The 19,487-nt window shown below is 36.8% G+C and overlaps 1 protein-coding gene across 2 annotated transcripts in view; it reads left to right on the top strand.

The window, feature by feature from the left end:
- Positions 1-19,487, top strand: part of IKZF3 (IKAROS family zinc finger 3) — a 91,507-nt gene that overhangs the window by 35,553 nt on the left and 36,467 nt on the right. The gene's annotated exons all lie outside the window — the stretch shown is intronic.

The raw sequence follows: 19,487 nt of genomic DNA on the forward strand, positions 1-19,487 counted from the left end.
ACAAGCCTGATGTGGGACTCGATCCCGGATCTCCAGGATCACACCCCAGGCTGCAGGCGGCGCTAAACCGCTGCGCCACCAGGGCTGCCCCCACATAGCTTACATACAAAGTATATCAACTGTTAAATCTGGGTGTTCCACTGGCATTTATAGATGGAATCGGATATTCCTCTTCTCAGGGTAAATAGAACCTACAGTGGCTTTCATCTAGTCCACCACGCTGCTGTGTATCTGGATCATGTATAGCCATCTGATTATTGCATAGTTAGCTGTGGGTTGAGTATCAACCCAAACATGCTCTTCTTCTCTGTAGAATTCAAAACCAAATATACTCCCCCTAAGTTAGTCACTATTACTGTCCATTTTAGTAATAGCTCTTCAGGAAGCTGATGATACTGATTCACAAAATGAGACAATGCCTTCATATTATACCTCCTGGTTTCAGTTTCTTGGTTTTGGCCTCTCACCATGTGAACTATCTTTTTGGTGAACAGAGGTTTTAGAGGTCTTCTCTGTTGTTCCCTCAAAATTTTACCTTTTAGGGCAACCTTTGAACTTAACATCTGAAGCTTAAAGCAATCGAAGTCTGAGCTTGGTCCAACATCAAGGTTTGGTCAACACTTTCTGTTCATTTCATTTTAGTTAATTCAGGTAACAGTAACTAATTTCACTTTTTTCCTGTTAGTTTGCATTTCCTTATGTACCCATGAACCAGCTCACAGGTGGTGGATCCATCTCTGAAAACCCTTGGTAACTTTACCTCATCACTGATCACAACACAGCTGTTTTTCCGTAACATGGGTGACCATGTGGCAAGGAATCAGAGGTTCCTCATTTCTTGCTCTTTCTTCTTTTCTCTTCCCAAACCACATGTTTCCATGAGCCCAGATTGTTCTAGCAAATCCCACTCCTGACACCAATTCTGGGTTTTTTCCAACACTGACATCAATTTCTCCAGACACCAACTGGGCATCCAGAAATTCAATTCGATTCTCATACTAACTCCTGGAGTTAACACAGAACCCACAGTTTAAGGGCTTAGTCGCATGAGACTGCCCTCCCTCACTTTAGACACCAGTTGAAGCTACCAGGTCTCTGCCTTACCAGCACTTCTGTCCTGCTTGGCTACAAATACAGGGTTTCCACAACCATCCTCCTCAGGTTTGACAAGTTGCTAGAATGACTCACAGAATCTAGGAAAGCACTTTACTTACTATTATTAGTTTATTATAAAGGACACAACTCCATGGAAACTCCATGCCCTCTTTGGGCACACCACCTTCCCATCATCTTGATGTGACCACCAACCCAGAAACTCTCTGAATTTCATTGTTCAAGAATTTTCATAAAGCTCAATCTCCAGTCCCCATACTCCTTTCCCCTTAATCACTTGGTCTTCCTGATGACCATCCCTTCCTGAGATTATTATATAGGGGCCCCACCCTAAAGTCATTAGCATGAACTCAGGTGTAATTGAAAGGACCTTATTATTGAATAACAAAAGACACTCTTGTCCCTCAGGAAATTCAAGGGTTTTAGGAACTCTGTCAGGAACAGGGAACAAAGACTAAATATGTTTTTATATTTTACCACATTTTGGAAAGTTGATAGAAAGAAAAAAGAAAAACTCACCTCTCTCCCTACCACCCAAAGATAGTCTTTGTCAGCACTGTGGAATACTTCCAGGCTTTTTTGTGAATTCTGAGCACTGTATTTATATAAACATTGTACACATTTGCTAATATTCATGTTGATAAATCTGATCACTATTACTTTATGAATGTCACTCAGATCTCATCTTAGATGTCATTTCTTCAGAGAGATTTTCCCTGACAACCCAGTAACTATTTTAACACATTCCTTATTTTAATTCTCTGCATGGCACTTACCATGGATAATTTTGGAGTTTTATTTATTTCTCTATTGTCTTTATCTCTTTACCTTGTATGAGCCAGGATCTTGGGCTGTCTTTTTCAAGGGCTAGGCATTTGCAGCACATAGAATAGTACTTGGCCTATAGTAGGATATAAAATAAAGATTTGTTAAATAAGGGACCAAATGAATGCATTAGATTAATTACATGTGTGCATCCATGTGTTTCTTAGAGGAAGAAAAGAAAAAAAAGAAAATCAGTTCTTGAGATGATTCTTTTGTCTTAGATTCTTAAGGGACCAACAATTAGAGTTCTATCTCTAAAGCTTCTGAGATTCAAATCACAGCTTCAACTAACATTCCAGCTCTGCCTAGCTATACATTAATTTGTACCAGTTCTTAACCACAGAGACGAAAAATGCTGCCTGGCACAGGATGTGGTCATTTGTGCTGAGGAAAGGCATACAGTGTTCTACCAGCTTCATGCAACGTCTTAAAGATGCTATCCATGGAGTCACATTCAAAATGAGGCAGATAATAACTGGGCTTGCATTTTTCTGAGTTAGGGTTTCTGAGTTTTGGTAGGTGATGGCATTAAGTTTGTGTCTGGATCTTTGGTCTGGAAATGTATCATTTATGTTAGAATTCCCTCTGGATTCAGAAATAGCCTATGAGTTTTATGTTTTCAGGTGGTCAGAAAAAAACACAACAGATAGATACTTGATCATTCCCATTTTAGTATATGTGCTGCCAAAGTGAGTACCAGATTAAATACCCAAATATAAACAAACAAACAAAAAAACCCAATTCCATTCAACTACAGGAATTTAAAACAAATATTGTAAAAACTCATGTGGTACAGCATTTCTGTAGGAATCCATATAGTAGATTCCAGGCCTCTACATTTTGACCCTGTTCCTGAAGTGCATCCAAGGAGAAAGAAAGAGATTCAGTCTCTGTGGACCACTCACTTTAGGTCAAGTGCCAGTGTAATTTCTATCTCCTTATGTCCAGTTCCATGTGAGTGGATGAATGGGGTATCAGTGTATTTTTCTCAATTGTTAGGGATCTAGGAGTGTCATAACATTTCTTAGAGAGACTAGAAAATATGATCAGTCATTCTAAATAATTTGGGAAAGACAGAAGAAATGGCTCTTTCCTCTAAGCCTGATTTAAAAAGAAATGAGGGGTGTCTAGGTGGCTCAGTTGGTTAAGAGTCCAATTCTTGATTTCCACTCAGGTTTTGATCTCAGAATTGTGAGATCAAACTCTGCACTGGGCTCTGTGCTCAGTGGGGAGTCAACTTGATATTCTCTCCCTCTCCCGCTGCCCCTCCCCCTCACTTGCACTCAGTCTCTCTCTCAAATAAAAAAATCTTATTTTTTTTAAATAAAAAAATCTTAAAAAAAAAAAGAAATGGGCAGGCTAACTTTAGCATTAAAAGATTAACCCTTTAAAAAAAAAAGATTAGGGATCCCTGGGTGGCGCAGCGGTTTGGCGCCTGCCTTTGACCCAGGGTGCGATCCTGGAGACCCGGGATCGAATCCCACATCGGGCTCCCGGTGCATGGAGCCTGCTTCTCCCTCTGCCTGTGTCTCTGCCTCTCTCCCTCTCTCTCTCTGTGACTATCATAAATAAAAAAAAAAAAAAAAAAAAAGATTAACCCTTTATTTCATGATTAAACTCCAAACTGATTACTGTACTGTTAACGTTGGCACTTAATCTGGGTCATATACCTTTGGACAACGTTATTACCAGGCCTCTGCCTTTTTACTTTTTTAGGCTTCTGCCTTTTAAAGAGATAAAATATGACCAGTAGATACAAATTATACATGCTAAATTGTAAAAGAATTGAAAAGTAGCATTGACTGAAAGAAGATATGCCTATTGCGTAATAAGGTACTTTTTTTTATCATATTCAGCATAGGGAAACGTTAAGACTAGCTAGAATTATACTTTTAAAGATAATTAGAGAGGATTCCTGGGTGGCTCAGTGGTTTAGCCCCTGCCTTTGGCCCAGGGTGTGATCCTAAAGTCCCAGGATTGAGTCCCACAAAAGGCTCCCTGCATGGAGCCTGCTTCTCCCTCTGCCTGTGTCTCTTCCTCTCTCTCTCTGTGTTTCTCATGAATAAATAAATAAAAATCTTTAAAAAAAAATAAAGGTAATTAGAATTAAACTTTTAAAGGAAATTTAGCTATAATATAATAGTGGTTATAAACAACTTTAAAAGCATGCTTTAGAGGATCCTAAAGTTTAATGGATGGATTAAATGGATTAAATAGTTTAATCCTAAACTATTTAAGTTTAATGGAAGCATTTTTTTTTATGTTATCTAAAAAGTTTTGAAAACTAAGGTCTGTCCTAGAATGTTTTAAATTCACAATAATTATAATCATATCTGATTTATATTTTAAAGAAAATGAAATGTCATATGTAGCTTTCTAAGTTTCCAGCTCTTAGAAAATTATTTATAGAAGATTAGAAATGCTCACTTTATTTTTCTTTATTATTGTGTGAGAAACAAAATAAAATATTTGGAAAAAAAAACTTTTAAAAGATCTTAACATTTAACATAAATTCACTTGTTTCCTCCCCTCCAGATATTTTTATCATTTTTTAAGAGTTTTTGGTGTGTGTGTGTGTGTGTGTGTGTGTGTGTGTTTAAATAATCTCCAGTCCAATATGGGGCTTGACCTCGCAACCCAAAGATGATTTTTTGTGTTTTTTTTTTAATTATATATTCCTACAAGCCTAGTTGGCAATTTTTTTCTGTAAAGTGCCAGATAGTAAATATCGTGGACTTTGTGGCCAAATGATTTCTGTTGCAACATCTCAACTCTGCTGTTGTAGTGTAAAGCAGCCATAGAAGATATATAAATGAATGTGCATAGCCGTATACCAGTAACTTTATTTACAGAAATAGGCAGTGAGTCAGATTTGGCCTATAGCTCATAGTTTGCTGACTCCTGGCCTGATGTATACATTTATTATATGATGAGTTAAGAATGGTTTTGCTCCTTGAAAGAACAATATTTATGTAAATATTTCAAAAGGACATCAGTAGGGAGCCTAACACTACAATTTTTTAAATTAGAAAAATATATATCACTAACAGCTTTGTTTATCTCACACATACATAGTGAGTATAGAAAAATTTTTTTTTGAAAATTTAAATCTAATAGACTAATGCACTAATCTATTAATCTAATAGACTAATTTACATCAATTCAAGTTTGTTTCCTCCATAAGATCTACTTGTACTATCCCAGCTCTCTCAAGTGTAGTCTTAGGGCTGAGTTTTTGGAGTCTGTTTAATTAGTACTTGTTTAAGCACCTAATTATACTGTATTTGGATTTGTGTGTGCAAATGACAGACTTTCACCTTATTACATTATAAGCTTTTTGGAAAAAAAAAAAAAAAAGAGCCCTAGTAGCCTACATTTATATATTGGTAAAAATACCTACCTATAAGTGATATAATCCAACTGGATCAAAAAACACAAGAAATGGAGATTTCAGAGTTCTTTTTCAAGCCTGGTCATTGATATCTATGAATTGTCATTATTTCTCTTGTCAGTGGTAATGAACTACAATCCTTGTCAGACTAATCTTGAGTAGTAGGAAATAACCAGGGAGCTCCAAATCTTTTATAAAAATAAACAAAAGTTTAGTGTTTGATATGTGCAAGGGTGCCATAGGCACTTCACTGAATACAAAGGACATTGGGACCTTCCTGTTGGAACTAAAATGTCTTTGAGTTACCATAATGTCAAAAGCAGAAGTTAGGGCACCTGGGTGACTCAGTGGTTGAGTGTCTACCTTTGACTCAGGTCATGATCCTGGGGTCCTTGGATCTAGTGCTGCATCAGGTTCCCCGAAGGAGCCTACTTCTCCCTCTGCCTGTGTTTCTGCCTCTCTTTCTATGTCTCTCATGAATAAATAAATAAAATCTTTAAAAAAAAAAAAAAAAGCAGAAGTTAAAGAAACATTTATAACATACCATTAGACTATCCTATTGCTTGCATGGGCCCTGTGTTCCCCGAGAAACACAATAAAATAAAAGCCTCTGGACACCAGGGCTAGTGGTCAAAAGTCTCAAATCAGGGTGTCAGCATGGCCATGCTCCCTTTAAAGGCTCTAGGAAAGGATCTTCCCTTGCTTCTGTCTAGCTTCTGCTTGCTCCCAGCAACCTTGGTGTTCCTTGGCTTGTGTCAACATGACTCCAACTTCTGCCTCCTTCATATGGCCTTCCCCTGACGTGTATATCTCTGTATGTCTTCTGTTTTTCTTATACAGTTATTGGATTAAGAACCCACCCTAATGCAGTGTGATTGCATCTTAACTAATAATATCTACAAAAGTCATTCTGAAGTTCCTGGCAAACATGAATTTTGAGGAGACATTTCAATGGACTATACTCTTTCTCTCTCTAATCTTTACAACTATCAAATACACCTGAAATAAAATAGATGAAATGGATTCCTTTTTAATTATGTGTACAGTGGTGATTAATCAGTTTTTAATTACTTCTGTAAGAGTTAGAATTGTGCCTGGTTCCATGAGGAAAGTTGAATTTGATAATTTTTTGATAGGCCTTAAATTTTCTCTATTGTGATACCTTAGATCAAAGATTAAAAAAAAAATAATTAGAAAGTCTGCTGAAAAAAAAATTCTTCCCACCTCAGGAGATACAGCTCCTATCTTCAGTAGCTTTCCATCCATGTCAGAGTCTCAAGTCAAAGAGGTGTACAACATATTTGTGCTCATGAAAAATACAAACTACGTTGATGCTTCTGAAAGGGGGGGAAAAAACCCAAGCCACATTTGCGGTTTATGGATGCTAATTACTGCTACATTTAGATGTGTGAAGGAGGGGTTTATGGCTGGAGCGAGCTGGGAGAGACCAAGTCAGCCTCGCCTAGGCGCTCACTGAGGTTCCAGTGGTACTGCTCAGCACACGCAAATATATGCTTCAAAAGGAAGTGCCGTTTTTTATCAAAATATTACATCTCTCAAGCCCAGATCAAGACCTGTCGCTCATGGGATGCAGGGGTTATCTTACAAAATCAGCAGTGCTTTGCTGCAGAAGTTCACTCACAGGGGATTTCTGTAAGTGTTCGCAATGGGCAGAGGCTTTACCGTTTCTACTGTGTCAAACCGGTATGTTCTGTTGGTGACAGAACACCTTTCCTTGAATCTTTTTAACAAAAAACGTCTCTGGATTTTTTTTTTTTTTTAACCAAGCTGCATGGCACAGTGAACTAAAAGGAACTTAATAGGAAACTATTTGGCATCTGCAAAAGAAGAATGGATGGCTGTATCAGTTGACAGAAAAATGGATCTGCTCACTGTCCTTAGTGGGTCCTCAAAGACTCTTTCCCCCTTTCTTTTTTCTTTTTCTTATTTCTTTTTTACTGGGGAGCAATAGTGTTTGTGCCTCCTTGGAGCAGAACAAGATGAGTGTGAAATAAAACACAAATTCCAGTCCAGTTGGTTAGCTGTGCACGTGAAACACCCATGTGTGCCTGCTAATTCTCATAATATCTGATCTTGCCAAGCAAATTCAGCTGCTCAAACTAAGTTTGGCACCAGTATGGTGACCTGGGCCATTGTGTACCCTGGTGCAGTTTGGTAACTACATAAAGGCACCCTGCTGAGGAATAAGTGAGAAATCCCAGTGGTGTGCCAGAGTTAGCTCATAATCGCTTATTAAACTTTAAGGAATTTTGTCAGCCGGCTTACTTCACATTGGTAGCTTGAATTGGGCCATGGTATTCATACCCCTGACATCAGCGAATGCTACAAATAAGCCCTTCCCCCTCTCTGAGTTGGTTTTTAAGCACTTACCAGCACACCATTGGACTGAGGGCTGAATGAAATCCTGTTCTGGCTCACTAGGTCATCATTTTTCATAATTTGTCAGAGGGACCTTTTTCTTTTCTTTTTTCTTTTGTAATTTGCATGAAGGGAAATAGTGTTGGAGATGAGAAGAGTACATAAGACCTTTCCACAACATGGTAGGTAGGATCCACAAATTTTATGTTAAAATATGAGGATCACATTATTGTAAAGTTAATGAAATAATAGGGAGTTTTCTATTACAAAAAGCGCAAAGCAACAACAGTGAAGTTTAGACGAGACCCAACTGACCATACATTAAACCTTAAAATGTCCTAAATAATCATGAGTCAGTAACTTCCTTCTGAATCTCATAACACAAGAATTTTAACTTGCTCCTGTAGGTGAAGGGAAGAGTGGACAGTTGGAGATGATCACCAATCCTGTTATATCCAATTTTATACATATTACCTTTGTGGCGGTTTTATTGTTCTCTACTGTCTCCTAAAAAGAGCTGACAACATGGCAAGGGCAGAGTTTTCTTAGTGTCACTCTCCTTTTATGCCAGAATTTGGGGTATATAGTAAACACTCAGTATTTATCCATTTTTCTCTCTGCCTTTCCATCCAGCCATCCATTTATCCATTCATCCCCTGCATTGTTCCATGTGCTCATTAAATAACTGTCAGTTAAGTAAAGTGAAGACGAACATGTGACTACATTTTGGCAATGGGTGTCCTTTAGCTGTGTTCTTCAAACTGCTCTTCAAATATGGGAAGACTTTGTAAAGATTACGTGGGTGTGCATAATTTTAAGACAATCAATTTCCAGGGTTTAAACTTCAATATGTTCTCTTTCCTAAATCTGATATGCCCTATAAGACTGCTGTAGTTAAGGTTCTTCTGTCCCATCTCCCCTTTCACAGGGATCCTTCTCCATTTTATAAAAAAAAGACACATTGCTCACCCAGCCCAAATCTTACTCTTTGCCCTACAGTACAAGTACTTCCAGGATGCCACATAAAGGGTCAGTTAGATAATTTCTTTAATCAGACTTTTGTAAATGTATCCCCTCCATCCATCTCATTAAAAGATACATTCCCAACAAAAATTTTTTTTATATTTAATAATTATTGGTCAAGATTTGCAACATTCTTGTATGGTTTTAATCAATTGTATGCTAATAATTTTAATAATACAGAAGAAAATTTTTTACCCCTAGCACTTCATGGTAACAAAAATATTTTTATTTATACATATATATTGTTGTTGCTATAGAGATATATGATAGGACAAGTAGTAAAGATTCAAGCATAAAAGAACAGTGCATAAGGGGGCGCCCAGGTGGCTCAGTCAGTTAAGCATCCAACTCTTGATTTTGGCTCAGGTCATGGTCTCAGGGTCATGAGATGGAGCCCTATGTAGGGCTGGGTGCTCTGCAGGGAGTCTGCTTGAGATTCTCTCCCTCACCCTCCGTCCAGTTGCATGCACGCATGCGCAGCTGTGTATGTGTGTGCATGGAAGTGCACGCTCTCTCTCTCTCATAAATAAATAAATCTTTAAAAAACAGTACCTAAGGATGAAGTTCTATGGGTAAAGTGAAATGGAAATAGAAGTTCAGGGAGAAATTTTCTGATTTTTTAAAAAAGCGTATGTATTTTAAAGGTTTTTTTTTTTAAGATTTTATTAATTTATTCATGAGAGACACACAGAGAGAAGCAGAGACATAGGCAGAGGGAGAAGCAGGTTTAATGCAGGAAGCCCGATGTGGGACTCGATCCCGGGACCCCCGGATCATGCCCTGAGCCAAAGGCAGAAGTTCAACCACTGAGCCACCCAGGCATCCCTATTTTAAAATTAATGATGGAGTAAATCCAGTCATTAATATTTATACTCCATTGGATACATTTGGAAGGGTGCACTAACAGTTTAATCATTATTATTTACAATAAACAAAATGTATATTTGTTTAGAAAATGTTTAAATGATGATGAAAAATTGTAGATGTCAACTTAATTTCCACTTAATGTCTACTGTGTATAGGGGAGAAACATAACTTTTCAAAATTCTTTTGAGGGTACTTGAGCAAATAATTTGAAGGTCAACCACTGTCATATGAAGTATATACAAGGGGAGGGGTGGCAGGGGGAAAAATAAAAATAAAGTATATACAATGTAGCACAGAAGAGCCTTCAGTTTAAGCCTCAGCCTACTTAAAGGTCTAAGACAGAGATTCTTAACCTGAAATCTCAAAGTTGGGGAAGCCTCTCAAAACTATGTAAAATTTTGTGTTTATGGGCACGTGTACATTTTATCTGAGCCAAGAGTACACTTCTGACCAAACATTTAAGATCTTACAGCTTCTTGACTCTGTTGTTTTTATAATAGTTCCATATGTAATGGTCTATAGAATGGCTTCTAACATAAACAATTTTGGGTCAGCTCTGTATGTATAGAAAATAATATATAGTAATTATAAAAATCATGAAGTAAGCATAATTCTCCTTTCTTTACCAACCTGAAACCTATCGTAGAGCAATCTTTTAATTTTATTCCTGGCTGATTCAAAGGCCTTTCCTTTTTCTTAATTTTGATAAAGTTACAGTTGCTTTGTCCACAGAAAATGGATCTAGAAAAATGCTGGATGGAAATTTTGAAAACAGTTTTTTAAAGGAATAGATAGACATCATTTATCCCTGACAATTCTGTTATGCAGCATCTAATTTAGCACCTAATACTCGGCAGTCTAGTGATACTGATGTAGTATTCAGGCTTAGAATTGGGAAGATTACATTTGGAGGTGACTGGCAGCACAGGAGTTTGAAAGCTTTGGATTTTAAAGTGTCACACACATAGCAGATGAGTAAAGATGTCAGAGCCAAGCCTAAAGGAGGACCCTGGTAATCCTGCCCTTGGTGTATAACCTTCAAACACCAATAAACAAGATTATCTGGATTTAACATGTGACCTTTCTCATTCTTACTGGTTAGGTCCAGATGTTTTCTCATTCAGCTGTCTGGTTGAAATCTGCTTCTTAACTGACTGCAATTGGATCTAGATTTGAGGTTGTAGAAACGACAGTCTTGAAAACTCTATTCTGCAGGGGGTGATGCTGTCTAAACAGTAACATATGGAGACTGATGGTTTAATAATTAAAAATAATTTGTGACCTTACCCTTAATAGATTTGTTAATTATGTCAACTGAATAAGTAAAAATGGGGTTGTGGTAGATATTTCACTATATTAGTCAGTCTGGTGGCATTAAAAACATTGACAAGATTTGTTAGAACCAGGCTTTCTTGCACCTGCGTCTACAGAAGCAGAAATCCCAGTTATGCCTTTGTTACCCTTTGTCACCCTCCAGGAAGTTCATAGCAGCCCTAGAGAAAGCAGGAAAGGCTGTTTATTAACTTCTCTTAAGTCCGTCTAAGCTTATGGCCATACTTCTCCTCCACCAAAATTTGGACACAATTTACTCTACGTGTATTACCTCTCTTCATTGCTTGGAGCCCAGGACTGTTTCTGGCGTTTTGTTATGAACTGTTCCTTCAGATTGTACTAGTTCTTCAGGCTGTAGTGGTTGCACTAGTTCTGTCTCTGAGACTATATGAAAAAGATACTTCTGTATTTTCTTTTCTCATGGGGGAACTAAACTCTCATATCACTGAGTAAGCCCTCAGAGAGCTTCCCCTTGTGATCTTATATTATCGCTGACTTGTAGGGCAGGAATAGTGCTCATTAATTAATTAATAACCATAGCCTAGTAAGGGACACTAAATTATTAACAGAATAGAAAGTGAGACATGAGAACATAAAAAGACATAAAAGCACAAAATATGACAATATAGTTAGAAAATCTGGGTCTTTATGGATTTTAGCACAACTTAGAAAGATAGCAAAATCAGTGGTTACTTAGGTATTCTCTGAAATTGATAATAAAATAATATCAGTCTGAAGTTAATAACAAAATAATTAAGTATGGGAAATGTCCTGAGGCCAACTCTTAACATTTGATTTAGTTTTCTTCTCTACTACCAAGTAACAGATGTACCTTGTGTTTTTTAATACAACACTTATAATTTCTGTGAAAAGGGCATGACATTAGTTATACAGGAACAAAAGGAGTTAAAGATAGTCTCATGAGGATTTGTCGTATCAGATTAATCATAGGTCAAAAATGACACTTGTCACAATGCTTCTTGTAATAGTTGGTATATGAGTAGCTAAACTCTACCCTCTTGAGACAGAGTATCAGCGTAGCTAAATATCAGTTGTTGGGTTGGTTTTTGTTTTAATCCTTACAGAGTTATTTTTTTTCCCTAACAGCTTTAATTCACATACCTTTAAGTGTTGAAGTCCATTATTTTTAGTAAATTTACAGACTTGTGCAACTAGCACCATATTTCAGAACATTTCTATCATCCTAAAAAAAATCCCTGGTACCTGTTTGCAGGGAATCCCAGCCCCAGGCAACCACTTATCTGACTTCTGTCTCTACAGATTTACTGGTCCTGGACATCTTGTATAAAGGAATAATATAGTATGTAGTCTTTTGCTTCTAGCCCCTTTCACTTAGCATGACATATTTCTTTTTTTTAAACTTTATCCATGTTATTGCATGTTTCAGTACTTTGTTTCTCTTTATTTCTGAATAGTATTCTATTGAATCAATAAAATACATTTTGTTTATTAATTCACCAATTGGTAGACCTTCTTACTGTTTCCATTTTTTTGGCTTTTATGATCCTGCTATGAACATTTATGTACAAGTGTTTGTGTGGATATATGTTTTCTTTTGGGTAGATACCTAGGAGTAAAATTGGTGGGTTGTATGGTAATTTATGTTTAATTTTATAAGAAATGTCTATATTAGTTATCAATTGCTATATAATAAACCTTAGCAGCTTAGAACATTACAAATTTATTATCTCAGGAATACAGGTACAACCTATTTGGGTCCTCTGCTTCTTATGAAGCCACAATCAAGGTATTGACTCAGACTGCGGTCTCATCTGAACATTTGACTAGGGAAGGATCAAATTCCAAATTCACTGTGTCATTGTCACGATTCAGTTCCCTGAGGGTTATTGGACTGGGCCTCATTTCCTCACTGTAGGCTGACCAGAAACAGCCTTCAGTTCTTTGCCATGTGGGCTCTCTAGCTTACTTCATCAGAGAAGTGCATGAGAAGCACCAGGGAAAGAGTGAGAACAAGATGGAAGTCATGGTTTTTTATAATCTAACAACAGAAGTGATTTCCCATCATTTTTGCTGTGTTCTTTTAATTAGAAACAAATGACCCAGGTCCAACCCACATTTAAAGGGTGCAGTTTGTACAAGGACATGAACACTAGGAGTCAGGGATTGTTGGGAACCATTTCAGAAGGCTATCCATTACATAGGAAATTTTTTTTTTCCAAATGGCTATACCGGGATCCCTGGGTGGCGCAGCGGTTTGGCACCTGCCTTTGGCCCAGGGCGCGATCCTGGAGACCCGGGATCGAATCCCACATCAGGCTCCCGGTGCATGGAGCCTGCTTCTCCCTCTGCCTATGTCTCTGCCTCTCTCTCTTTCTCTCTCTGTGACTATCATAAATAAATAAAAATTAAAAAAAAAATGGCTATACCGTTTTACATACCTGCCAGCAGAAGATTACAGTTCCATTTTCTCCACATCCTTACCAACACTCATTGTTTTCTGTCTTTTTGAAGATAGCCATTCCAGTGGGTGTGAATGGCATTTCATTGTGGTTTTAGTTTGCATTTCTCTAATTACTAATGATGTTGAACATCATTTCATTAGCCAGTTGCTCATTTGTATAATTTCTTTGGTGAAATGTCAATTCAAATATTTTTCATGTTTTTCACTGGATTGTTTGACTTACTATTGAATTATAAGATGTTTTCATTTATGAATCATCTCTTGGTATCATATCTAAGAAATCTTTGCCTAACTCAAGGTCACAAAGATAATATGTGTCAGCTACTATGCTAGGCATTCTATACATTATTTTGCCTAACGTAATTACAGTAACAACCCTGTTAGGTGTAGATAATATCATCATTGCACAAGTGAGAAAATTCACAGAAATCAAGTGACTTGCTAAGATCATACAAGTAGAGTACAACTTGAACCTAGATGTCATCTTACTCCAAAGCCTGTGCTCTTACATCAGAACTTTAAAATATATATATATATATATATATATATATATATATATATATATCAAATCCATTTTCGGGCAAAATAAGAATGAAATACCATATTGTCTTTTCCTTATAATTATCAATACCCATTCTGGTGCTATTTGAATACTGGTAGTAGAAACCTCTCTATTCATGATTGTTGGAAGTTGCCTTTTGAAACAGAAAAAAAAAAATTATACTCCAGTTTGTTGGCTAGATTCCATCCTAGTTTTATCCTGCCAGACAATATTCTCTCCACTCTTTCTAGTGGAGCAAGGATGCATCTTTGCTTGCAGCCTTGAAGTGTGTTCCTGGGCAGCTGTTAAGCAGTTGTTATACTTTACCCCCAGGGACAACCATGTTCCAGTGACAAGATAGTTTACTCCCTTATGCACTTTTAATGTTATACATTCACCTAAGACAAGTCAGTACTGAGTTCTTCCATGTTTCTTAGCCACAGAGAAGAGATTGGAGGAAGCAGAGAGGAAGAAAAGTCCAAATAATATGTGGCAGATAGTAAATTTTATATTATTTTGTATATATTCTGTTTTAATCAATTAAATGTTAAAAAGACCAAGAATCTTCTAATTCTTGATCCTCATATTCATTTTCCTCTCTTTCAAGAATCTTTTATGTACCTTTTGGGTCTGGTTGGTATACCTTACGTTAGAAATACAATTTGTTATCGCTGTAGCCTAATATGCTAGCCTTAGGCAAAATTACAATCTGTGCAATTAAAAAACAAACAAACATTTCCAACCTTAATTTTGTACTTGAAGCAAAAAACAGGATAATCACTCACCCTTTCCTTCCTTCTTGCCCTCTTGCCTTCTTTCCTTCCTTCCTTCCTTCCTTCCTTCCTTCCTTCCTTCCTTCCTTCCTTCCTTCCTTCCTTCCTTCCTTCCTTTGTTCCAGTTGCTAAACTGCGTGCCTAGTCCTGTGCTACATGCTAAGAATGTGAGTGGAATAATATACAGACATTGACATCAAGCAGCCACTAGGTAGAAGGGAAAACAGGGACTATTATAGAAGAAGCAGATTTGGAAGGGAAATCAAAGGAAGAGAAATAATTAGCTAGGTTGCAACTTGTTGAGTATGAAACAAGTATAAGAAATATAAGAAATGATTGTCAATAGCTGTTGAGCTAGCAGGGAGGACTAGGCTGGAAATATAGATGTAGGGAGTCATCAACCGTAGAAGGTTGTTGGATCAGTAAAATATGTAAAGTGAGAAAACAAAAAGTTGAAGAAACAGACCTGAGGTGACCATTGACACCTAGGAGACAGAGAAAGAGGAGTAGACAGAGAAAATAAATAAGTATGGTAGGAATAGAATCAGACAGGAATAGAACTCAGGGAAGGAGTTCAAGAAGCAGGAACTAGTCATCCTATTTCAAAGGATGGCATTCTGCTCCAAAGTGGGGGATTAGGGAAAACAAAAGACTGACCACCATGGGCAAAGAAGTAAACTAGAGGACTGGTTATCACTTGTGGGGCTTTTTGTGGTGTATTATGAGGAGAAATTCTGCATACCACATCTCAACTTCAGAATGTTGTAGAAAGGTAGGAAGTGGTACATCAAAGTGGCTTATTCCTTCTTCCCTGCCTGGCTACCTTCTTAAATTGGTTCAAGCTACCCAAAGAAATTCATTCATTCATTCATTCATTCATTCAATACTTACAGTAAATGAGCCCTCTGAAATGCTCTGGTGACAAAAATTTAAAAAATGGCCCCTGCCTTGAAGATACTCCTTATCTGTATGGGAAATAAACATGTTAACTGTCATATAACACAACACATACTATGCATACCAGGAACTTATGTTATGGAGACAGAGGGATTTTCATTACTTCCCTTACCTGTGACTGAGTTTGGTGTTGTGACAGTCAGAATGTTTTTAGACAATTTAACTGTATTTTGATAATTTTTTAGTTTTTCTAAGTGGTATATTTTATTTTTTTATTTTTTTAAGTGGTATATTTTAATGTGCTTTAAATGTTTTGAACTCTGTCAAAAATAGAATGAATATTCTATACAAAGGAATCATAAAAGAAAAGAAAGATTTTTCTTCTGGACTTATAAATGAAATGTCTACTAGGTAAATAATCTATCTCTAGTAAGTTTGGGCAACATCTAAAACCACATCTTCTTTAGATGTATTTTCATTCATTATTTTTAATGGATGGCTATTATTTCTAAGAAATACAAATATAAAATAATGTATAGGTTGGGGCACCTGGGTGGCTCAGTCGGTTAAGTGTCTGCCTTTAGCTCAGGTCATGATCTCAGGGTCCTGGGATTAAGTTGCACATCTGGCTTCCTGCTCAGCAGGGAGTCTGCTTGTCCTTCTCCCTCTGCCCCTCCCCCTGCTCATGTGTGAGCTTGCATATGCTCTCTCTCTCTGTCTCAAATGAATAAATAAAATCTTTTTTAAATGTATATATATATATATTAAATGATCAATAGAGAAAGTTCATAGTTACAATGGATAGAAATGAAAATGTCAAAAAAAAAAAAAGAAAGAAAAAATGTCATGATGCACCTGGTGGCTGAGTCCGTTAAGCATCTGCCTTTGGCTAGGTCATGATCCCAGGGTCTGGAGATCCCGCCCTGCATGGGGCTCCCTTCCGCAGCAGGGGATCTCCTTCTCCCTTGCCCTCTGCCGCTCCTCCCTATTTGTGCTCCTCTCTCTCTCAAATAAATAAATAAAATCTTTATTTAACAAAAAAAGAAATGAAAAAGTCACTATAGTTGTATGCTGCTTTATAGTTTAGAAATAACTTCCACACATCATGTTCTTCAATCCTCACAACTGTGGATGAAGAATTCACCTGGTCCCATGATATCTGAAGAGTAAATTTAACCCAACCGAGTAACTGGAACCTCACCTACTACTGATATGTAGTATATTCCTGTTGTTCAAAGTAATAAATCTCCTTTTGTTCTATTGGGGAAGCAAACATTACACTGAAATTATTAAACAAAATTATTTTTATTATTATGGCAACAAATGAGCTATTTGATTGTCAGATAATAAGACAAAGATTAACATCATTAGTAAAATGGAGGGTGGTTTCTTTGCAGCTGAAACTTTCTTCATGTTTTCATGCTAATGTTCTTGAATTTGAAGTGACATGATTTAGTAATTACCAGTTTAGATTTTTTTAAGGGCAAATTTGAAAGGCTGATGAGAATATGTTTTAATGAAAACTTTAACCAAACCAAATATTATCCAAACTGCTATCTCTTATTTCGCAGCTAACGAGATATTAATACTTTATCTCCTAGTGGTCTGATTCACCTTTTCCAGTTTTTTCCCCTAATTTTTAAATAAGTGTTTTAAAAACTAATAGATGCCTATTATTTTAGGTTTAAAATGAAGAGAAACATGACAATACAATGAATCCTATAAATTAATGACTAGAAGTTTTGCTTTTGTTGAAGCTTTATAATTTGACTGGTTAGCAAATACTAAAACTTTGTATTCTTTACTTGGCAAAATAGCATTGGTTTTTCTCCCTCCTCACTTTACAAATAAAAATGTAAATTAGGAAATGAAAATGACCCATGATTTTAGTGTTCTTGTTCCTAATACAAAGAGGCCATTGTGGGAAAGGAGTAAAGATATTAATTTTATAAGGAAGACTATTTTAGTTGATCTATTTCTGCAGTATTGGATGATAGCAACAAATTCTGTAGACTAAATACCTACCATACATATATCTCCCATTTTGCTCTTTAGTGCTTCAAGCTTCTAAATCCTATTAACAGCTGTCAAAACCTGGTAAACTATTTAGATGCTTTCACAATTTGTTTAATTGGATAGTTAGAAAATGGCATGCTAGAAAAGCCCACCCACTCTCCCCCCCTTTCTTTTAGCCTGGCTGAACATCTGTAGCATTAGGGCCTCATTATCTCTGAATTGGCATAGCAAATCAGTGGCATCATTAAAATGCCACATTAAGATGATTAAGCTTCTTTGTTATCCAGTTGACTTTTGCATGTGCTGAGGATTTCATGGTTATGACCCCTAATCCTTGTAAAACACTTAAACAACATCACCCTTTTGTGTCTTCCCTGTCTAGCAGCCTCTATCTTGTTTTGCCCCCTCTCACAATATCTCTGGCAAACTTAAGGCTATTACTCCAAACTTTGTCCTTCTTTGAGTTGAATTCTGAGAGCTCATAATTCAGAGTGGAAATTCAGAATCCCCTTTTTTGCACGGGGAAATTCCTACTAACATGCTATCCAAGATACCCAAGTTGCCTGTTCCATTTGCCATCTTTGATAGGTTCTTCTCTCCAACTGAGCATTTTATGTGCCTGTAAAAACAAACTGAGGCACAGTTGGCTGAGACTGCTATTGCCCCTGAAGGATTTAGCTGTTGGATCCTTTCCAAGACCCATTGTTTTTGCAATGTCTCAGGTGAAACCAAAAATGTCTACTCTGGAGTGCAAGCCTTTCATGTGATAACCATCACCCCAGGAAATGAAACCATGTGCATCAGCCCCAGTGAGCCAAGCCTTTGTTCTCTTCAGCCTACAAAATTCTCTCTGGGGGGTGTGTGTGTTAGTGTATGTCATCTTCCTAAGAGGCCTCCAGAATATAGACAAAGATGGGAGCAATTGTACCCCAGAGTAGCTCCTTTAGGAAGAAGTTCAGTTTAATCTAATTTCCTATGGGTTAGATTCAATTTAGACATCTTTTTCCCCCCTCTGGGAATGTTTAGCAATTACCTTTATCAGCAATTTGTGGTTTGGTATGTTCTTTTCTCCACAAGTTCACTTATAAAAAATTTATTCAGGAAGCTTTTAACATTTTTTAGTATGAAATATATCATATATACAAAAAAGACAAATATAATTACATGTATAACTTAAAGAATAACAACAAAACAAGCATCCATGGACCCACCACCTGGCTTAAGAAATAAAATATTGCTAATGCCTGTGAAGATTCTTAATAGTATTTTAAGTGGCAGTTTAAGTTGTACGTCTAAGAAACCTGACACATATTATAGGAAACTGGAATTTACAGAATTAAAATGGAGTATTCTTCACATTTCAAAAGTTTTATTCACTTTATAAAAATTTGAGGGCATTATGGGGCAGTTCTTCACTATATTCAACTATTTCTTGCCAGATCTTTAAGATTTTTGGCCTTTATTAACAGTTCAAATGTTACCAGTCACTGACAACTAAAAATCAGAGAAAAATGAAGAAAAATATTTCTGAGTTTATAATGTAAATCAGTGGGACAATATTATTGGTTTCACATGTAACATTTTATGAACACATCAACTATATTAAGGTGAATCTGTAAAAGTTAATGATATCATGCTAAATAGAAAGTTGAGTGAGGTAGGTATATGAAAAAGCACAGAAGTGAGAATTTTTTTTCTACGTTAGGATATCGAGGAAAACTGCATGGAAGAAATGGCATTTCAATAACATCTGAAAGTTTGAATAGAATATTGATGTGGGAGAAGGGTGGTGGAAAGACTGGAGAAGAGGCTTGGGAAACTGCGACTAGTCAGATTGCTGCTGTAATTTCTCAAACTTTAATATGCAAAGCAATCCTTGAGAATCTT

The sequence above is a fragment of the Canis lupus genome, chromosome 9 (assembly GCF_011100685.1).
Source record: "Canis lupus familiaris isolate Mischka breed German Shepherd chromosome 9, alternate assembly UU_Cfam_GSD_1.0, whole genome shotgun sequence".
NCBI lineage: Eukaryota > Metazoa > Chordata > Mammalia > Carnivora > Canidae > Canis > Canis lupus.